Raw genomic sequence first — 7,694 nt, 5'->3', positions numbered from 1 at the left:
ATTTGCGATTTTTTCAAATCGTGTACACGTTAATGAATTGCACTGGGCCTTGTTCGTTGGTAGTTGTGTGTGTGAGCGTTGTGAAATGCTGTAAACTGCGAAAATGAAGTCTCAAAATCCAAATGAACTGAACAAGATCGACTCGAACTAGACGTCAATTAACGCACGCGTGTCACCTGATCCACATATGCATGGATTCCTTTGAAATTTATGCAGTACATGGATAATTGTGCGTGCATCTATTAATCATTTAGAGTCTAATATCATCCCATAACAGACTATCACTGCTGAACAATGCACAACCACTACTTTTTAAATAAAGTAACATATAATTTAACGGTGTTTGGCCAATCGTCTTCCTGACCACAGACTGAACATTTATTTTTGTCTTAATTTCTAAATATATTTGTATGTGTCAATATATAGCTATATATTGTCAATGCATATATTGCTGTATATTGAAAAATATAAGCACTAGTTTCCAAGATATGGAAATATATTATGTAATATATTGCATTATATTTTGCAGTATATTACCATATATTTTTATTTCGTAAGGGTTGAAGGTTCACAGAAGCATGTGGCCTCCATTATCCACAATGGAAGACGTTTGGAACAACTAGGACTCTTCCTAGAGCTGGCCTTGTGGCCAAACTGAGTAATTGATGGAGAAGGGCCTTGGTTAGAGTGGTGACCATTAACCAAGAAGCTGATGGTCACTAGTTGAGATGGTCATATATGCAGATGAGAGAAACCTACAGAAGGACAAACATCACTGCAACACTTGATCTGGGCTATATGCCGGTGTGGCCAGACTCAATCCCCTCCTCAGTGAAGACACATGAAAACACACCTGGAATTTGCCAAAAAGCACCTAAAGGCCCCTCACACTGTGAGAAACAAGATTCTCTGGTCTGATGAACATCAATTTCAAGCATCATGTTTGAAGGAAACCAGGCACTTCTCATCACCTGCAGAGTACCATCCCAAAAGTAAAGTGTGGTGGTAACAGCCTCATGGGGTTGTTTTTCAGTGGCAGGGACTGAAGGACTCGTCAGAGTAGAAGAAAAGGTTAATGCACCAAAATATTAAGATAGCCTTAATGAAAACCCAGTCCAGAGCATTCGAACCTCAGACTGGGCAGATCAGGACAATGAAGCACACAGCAAGAGTGGCTTATATCCAACTCTGTGAATGTCCTTGAGTGGCCCAGCCAGAGCCTGGGATTGAACCCAATCAAATATTTCTAGAGAAACCTGAAAATGTGCATCTGCCCCCATCCAAGCTGACAGAGATTGAAAGGTGAAGAGGTGAGGAGAAGAATGGCAGATGATTGCCAAATGCTGATGTGCAAAGCTTGTCGCATCATAGCCAAAAAGACTTGAGGTTGTAAAGGTGCTTCAGCCAAGTACTGAGTTTAACATAAGGCTTTGGAGGGGTATAAATGAAGGAGTATGAATATTTTCGCAAGGCACTATATATAATAGTCCATATGGATCATGCAAGATTTTACAAGTCTTCTAAATCTTACTCAATCATCCCATCCACTGTAATTCTTAAAGCTAATTTCTGCAACTTTCAAAATTACAAATTTGTTTTAGCAGACACAATAACCAATATTTAAGCTTTATTTTCTTTCTTTTCTACATTATATTATATTGTATAAACGTCAAATTTTTGACTCTCACCGGCAGCATTTTAGCTAATTGTCTAAATTGTCTCTTGTGTAACATTATAAGTAAACCCCAAGGAACATATTAAAATAATTTAAAAATCCATGTCATGACCTCTTTAATGTAAAGTGTGGTAGCCTAAGCACAGATTAATAACTTTCAACTTCACAACAACAAGAAAAATATTCAGCTCTCTTGGTTTCTGATTCTACCACAGCATGTGAAAAACAGTCTAAATCATTAACATTCAATTTTAAATTCACCAGTATAATAAATTTATCAACTAGGAAACATGCAACATGAACATTCACATATGTCCTTTATTCTCACAGGAGTGACAGGCTATTTTGCACCATTTAATTTTTGAATTTAAGGATGTTTATATCGGTTTTGGAATGTGTCTTTTTTTTTTTTTTTTTTTACTTTCGGGAAACAAATGTTTTATATATTTGTTGGTATTTATCTCTGTTAAATGAATTAGTAAACTGAGTAGATTGGGTAGCGTGAACATTCTGTGAGCGGTTTATGCTGTCACAGAGCGCACGCGAAGACCGCAGCAAGTTGATGTTTGAACTGTATAGTCGACGGTTCTGGAGCTAGACCTACTTCACTTTCCACATCTGTATTTACATCTGCAGCTGCTGATGAGTCAATGATCAACTCTTCACTTATCTAACGTTTTTATATTGCGTTAATAGTTTCATTTCCATAGTCATTTTAGCCGTTAATGGTGCTTTCCATGTTAACCGAATTAGAGCCAAATCACATTTATTATTGTTATGTAGAATTGTTTCCATGACACCCGAAGAGGCAAAGCTAGACCATTAACTACTGCTTTTTGTACCTTTTAATAAACATTTTCAGATCACTTCACCTTTCTAAAACTTTTTGTTGCTTGTGACTGCTTCAGTTGAAATATATACGTTGTGATTTTGCAGTATGATGATACAGACAGGTGGCGCTCAGCATCTGGCCATTAACATTCAGTGTATTTATTTACCAAGTTGCACATTTTCATTGTTTGCTGTAGGAAATGTTGCTGCAGAGTCAGTGATGTGCTGCTGAAAAGTGATTCAATCACTGCTAAAGATTACGTTGAGCAATTACTTTCGTCAGAGAGCAGTAAAGTGTTGTAGGAGAAAAATATTTAAATCACTACAGCAGTGGTTTACAATCCTGAGAGAGCCTCATGAACTGAACTGTGTCAGATAAGAGAGACATACAAAAGGATTGAACCAGAACTGAAAACCACTGCAGTAAAGGATGGAAAAATACTACAATCAAGAGTATATGTAAGAGTAACACAGGGATGTGTTTTATAGTACAGTGTGTACAGGTATGTAACCTCAATAGCCATTTAAATTAAACCTGAAAGGATGCCAGACCACCATTTTCATCTACAACAGTGCTTTGCAAACCTGTCCTGGAGCCCCCAACCACTACTTATTTTGTTTGTCTCTCTCAACTTACACTCCTGATTCAGCTCATTTGTAGACATTGTAAATTCTGAATTGAGTTTGTCCGATAACAGAGACACACATAATGTGCAGGTGCGGGGGTCAGCAGGACAAAATTTGGCAAGCACTGATCTATAGCTTAGTATAAGGCCATTAGTCATATTAGAGGCTCGAGGTTCATCCCTGAGGTACCTGACTTGGCCATGACTTCTGAGATACCTGTGGTGGCCGTTGCTTCCTGAGGTCCCTTTAAAGGGGTCATTTGATGCTTTTTTAAAGATAATTATTTTGTGTATTTGGTCTCGCTCGCTCGCTCGCTCGCGCACACACACGATGTGCAAAACTCTGCATTTGAACAGTCAATAGCAAATACTTAAACTAGTAACAAAACATACTTACAGTCGCTGATTCAGAAGCGCCAGATTGTCATAGCAAAGTCAGAATTACCTCCTCTCCTAGGTTCACGAAACGGTTGTCCATAAAATGCATTGCTGTTCTGTTGTAAGTAATCTTAAAGATTCCTAAATGCATCTACTTTCGAAAGGCCAAATAAAGTGCTTTTGCTTTCGTCTAGAAACACACAGTGTCTCCCTGACATGGCTGCTTCAACACTAACTGCGGTTACTGAAACCACGCCTTCTTTCTTTGCGTGCACATTTGGGCGGCATTATGCTAATATTTCCACATAGTGAGGTAGATATGTGGGGGCGTGTTAGAACGAGCCGTTTTAGGGGGGTGTGGCAGAGTCTTAACTTTGATAAAGAATATCTCTTTGGTTTTGAGACTTTAGTCTTTGCAACTTCAGGGATCTTGTCTATTCACAATCAGCTTGTAACACTCCAAAGAGAAAGGAAAACTTGAAATCGCATCATATGACCCCTTTAAGGGCTGTTGCTCACTTAAGACGCTGTCAAGGCCATTGCCTCCCTGAGGTCCCTGTCTTAGCCAACCCTCCCTGAGGACCCTGTGACGGCCAGTGCCGCTTAAGGTCTCCACTGTCATGGCCAAAGCTCCCTGAGGTCCCTGTCACAGACTCAGCGCTTGAGGTTCCTTTCAATATCGCTGTCCAAATATGCCTACTTCCCTACTATATAACAGGCAAAAAGCAGTATGAGAAATTAGTAATATGTTTGTATTCATAGCATTCATAAAACGAAAAGTACACGGATGACCTACTACCACTGACGAGATTCTGTGCAGTGAATGGCAGTGAAGCGACGTAACCCACGCTGTTGGTCACATAACAGTACATGTAGTACGTCCAGATTGCATTCATACTATACACATTGATATTTAGAAGAACTTTCCCCAGGAACTAGAGACTTTGGGCCGGTACTCGGTGTGTTTCCACCCCAGGAACCAGGACCTAAATAAAGTTCCGGGTAAAAATTTGCCCCTCAGAAAGTCCCTGCTCGTGGGGTAGTACTTTTTCAAAGGTCCAGAACTTTCGGGGGCAGGACTTGGGCACTGAACATGCTGATTGGTTGAGTTCATGAAGCATTGTATTTCAACCACCATATATTCGCATAATTTTTTAATAATATTACTTTTATTGTGTCATGAAATGTCGTTTTAAAAGTATTTCAGGCGAGAATGTAGTTGTTTAAAACTCAAATATGTGGTTTATTTATAAAGACAGCGCCTATTTGAAAATGTGTGTCGCTGATTTCGGAGACATGAGCTCCATGCGATCAGCGGGTGCTCAGTGCTCATGTTTCCCAATGAGAGCAGCCACAACTCGGCTAGTCCTTCTGACATTTGCCACGGGCTCTTATGTCTCTGTAGTGGTTAAACATAAGATATATTTCATTTTGGGTAAATCTAACAGGTAATCTTTGGTCTGTATTCTATTATTCTATTAATCTATTAATATGTTAAAATGAAAATGAAAAGAGGCAATACTGTTTGATATAATATTTTGTTTCATTGTAATGTATGCATGTTCCCTGAATTACATTTCTGCGGCTATTAATGTTTAAATGAAAACGAAAAGAGGCAGTGGTGTTTGATATCATATTTCGTCTTATTGTAAATACAGTGAGGAAAATTGCAGTAGCCAAGGCGAGCTGACTGACGTTATCAAGTACGCTGCTGTTCCATTTGCAGAATTACCAGACTTGTGTCGTCCTGTCCCCAGGAGTTCACACTCCCGAGTCGAACTCACGAAGTCTGAACTACCGAGGATGCAAGTCCGAAATTTGCATACTTGGTATTGAGAAATGCGTGCAGAACTACGTCTGGGGGGAAAAAGTTCCTGGGAATTTCGGTGGAAAAGCAGCTTATAGTACAAGAATCACCCAGTAGTACAACCCTGGTACCCCTTACCGCCAGAGTCCAGACATCCCTCAGCGCTGCGGCCGCAGTATAGGCACCCCTCAGTGCTATGGCGTCAGTCCAGGCACCCCTCAGCACCACGGCCACAGGTTCTCCTCAGTGCGCAGGTAAAGCCCAAGCAGCCCTAAGTTAGATGCGCACAGCCCAGGGGTCTCATTTATAAAAGATGTGGTGTCCTGTTATTCAATGTTATGCTTACTAAGACCACAAGAGGGAGATTGGGGGAGAGAGGAAAGGGAGAAAAAGAAGTAGAGTGAGAGACGAGATGTATGTGTGTTAAGAATTGTTATTAAATGAGTTATGTGACCCGTTCAACTGCTGTGGCCTGTCTTCATATCGCTACCTGAAACACAACATATTGGCGATGAGGCGACCACGATTGCTGCAAAGATGGCATCGGCTGCACCATTTCCTAACTTCTTCTCACCTGCTCCAAGTGATCCCGCGATTCCCTTCAAGACATGGGAACGGATGTTTCAAAATGACCTGCTAGTGATCGATGTCCAAGGACAGGAATGGGCGGAAGCCAGGAAAAGAGCCCTACTGATGCACTGCCTGGGTACAGAGGGGCAGAGAATATTCTACACGTTACCTGACACGGGCGATACAATGTCCGCTGCAATTACTGCCTTACATGCTCATTTTACACCCACGTTGAACATGGTTATGGAGCGACACACATTCCGAAAAAGAATTCAACAAGCTGGTGAGTCTATAATCCAGTATGTTGCTGCACTGAGAGAACTTTCATCCACATGTGAGTTTACAAATACAGACGATATGATTCGTGACCAGCTCGTGGAAAACGTCACTAATCCGCGTATCCAAGGAAGACTTTTGCTGCAGGACAAATTAACATTAGCCGATGCTGTTACAATGGCACAACAAGTTGAATCTGCTGGAGAACATGCTAAAGCAATAACGAATGCACAGAACTTTTCTGTACAGACTATGAGTATGCAACGACACGCAAAAGTTAATGGACGCGGCACTGGGGGATCTAAAAATAGAACGGCTAGCGCACGCTCGACTGCTCCATTCACAACGACTCAGACTGTGACTTCAGCCACTCATACCTGCTTTCGCTGCAGATTGGATAAACACCTCGCAAATGCAGTAGAATGTCCAGCAGCTAAGGTAACCTGTAAAAATTGCAAGAAAAAAGGACATTTTGCACGTGATTGTAGAACTACACAAACTCACACAGTGCAGGAAGTGCTAATGCCTGAGTACACGCTACTGTTACTACAAGATAAAGATGCAAGTTCCAAACTCCAATGTACTGTTCAAGTTGAAGCTGGTGCAATTCAGAGGCCTGTTTCACTGACCGTTGATACTGGCGCCTCTGTTTCGGTTCTGCCTAAGAGCATGTATGATGATTACTTCGGTGAAGTACCTCTACAGCCACCTGCAGCGTGCTTAGTCACTTACTCGCGTACTCCAATTAATGTGATCGGCTACCTGCATGCAACAGTAGTAAAAGACTGTATTTAAGGGACGTAGTTACAGTTCCTTAATTACTTTAAAGGAACTTTGTTATAAGGTGGAAGCTTATGCATGTATGTTCTTACTGAAGTTATTAACTGTTTTGAGTAATGGATACTAAGTGAAATTGTTACGTAACGGATCATTACCATAGTGGTCTGGGGTCTCATTTATAAAACTCTCCATAGATTTCATCCTAAAAGTTTACGTAGGCACAAAAGCTAGATTTTGCGTACGCTCAAAAGTTTTCAGATTTATAAAGCCTTGCGTACGCCAGAACCTGCGCAAAAATCCTTTATAAATCCCAGTCAGGGGAAGATTGTGCGTACATGCATCTCCACCCCGACTCCTCCCCGAAATCACCATATATGGAGCTTACAATGCCTAGTTTTACTATGCATAACCTCATCTGCATATCATTTCTATGCATATTCCCATCCACGTGACACCATGTTTAACACCGTCAAAGGTACAATACATTAAGGAAATATGAGATACGGACCATAAATTCCATTTGTGCCATACACATTTATTTTTATTGCTAAAAATCATCCGGTATCCTTGTTAGTATATTGTTTTAGAATAAATCTATCAAAATATCCATAAAAAACTGTTTAATATAGTTCTCAGAAAAATCATTTAGAATAGAGTTGATCTCATTCATTTCCACTAGCCCAATAATATTTCAGTTGTTTTAAAAAATTCAAATTAAATCTGTGGTCTGTGTGGGTCCTAATGCCCCAGT

This window comes from Sinocyclocheilus anshuiensis, unplaced genomic scaffold, assembly GCF_001515605.1.
Source record: "Sinocyclocheilus anshuiensis isolate Anshui unplaced genomic scaffold, SAMN03320099.WGS_v1.1 scaffold976, whole genome shotgun sequence".
NCBI lineage: Eukaryota > Metazoa > Chordata > Actinopteri > Cypriniformes > Cyprinidae > Sinocyclocheilus > Sinocyclocheilus anshuiensis.
The sequence above is the reverse complement of the archived record's forward strand: the minus strand, read 5'-3'. Positions refer to the sequence as shown.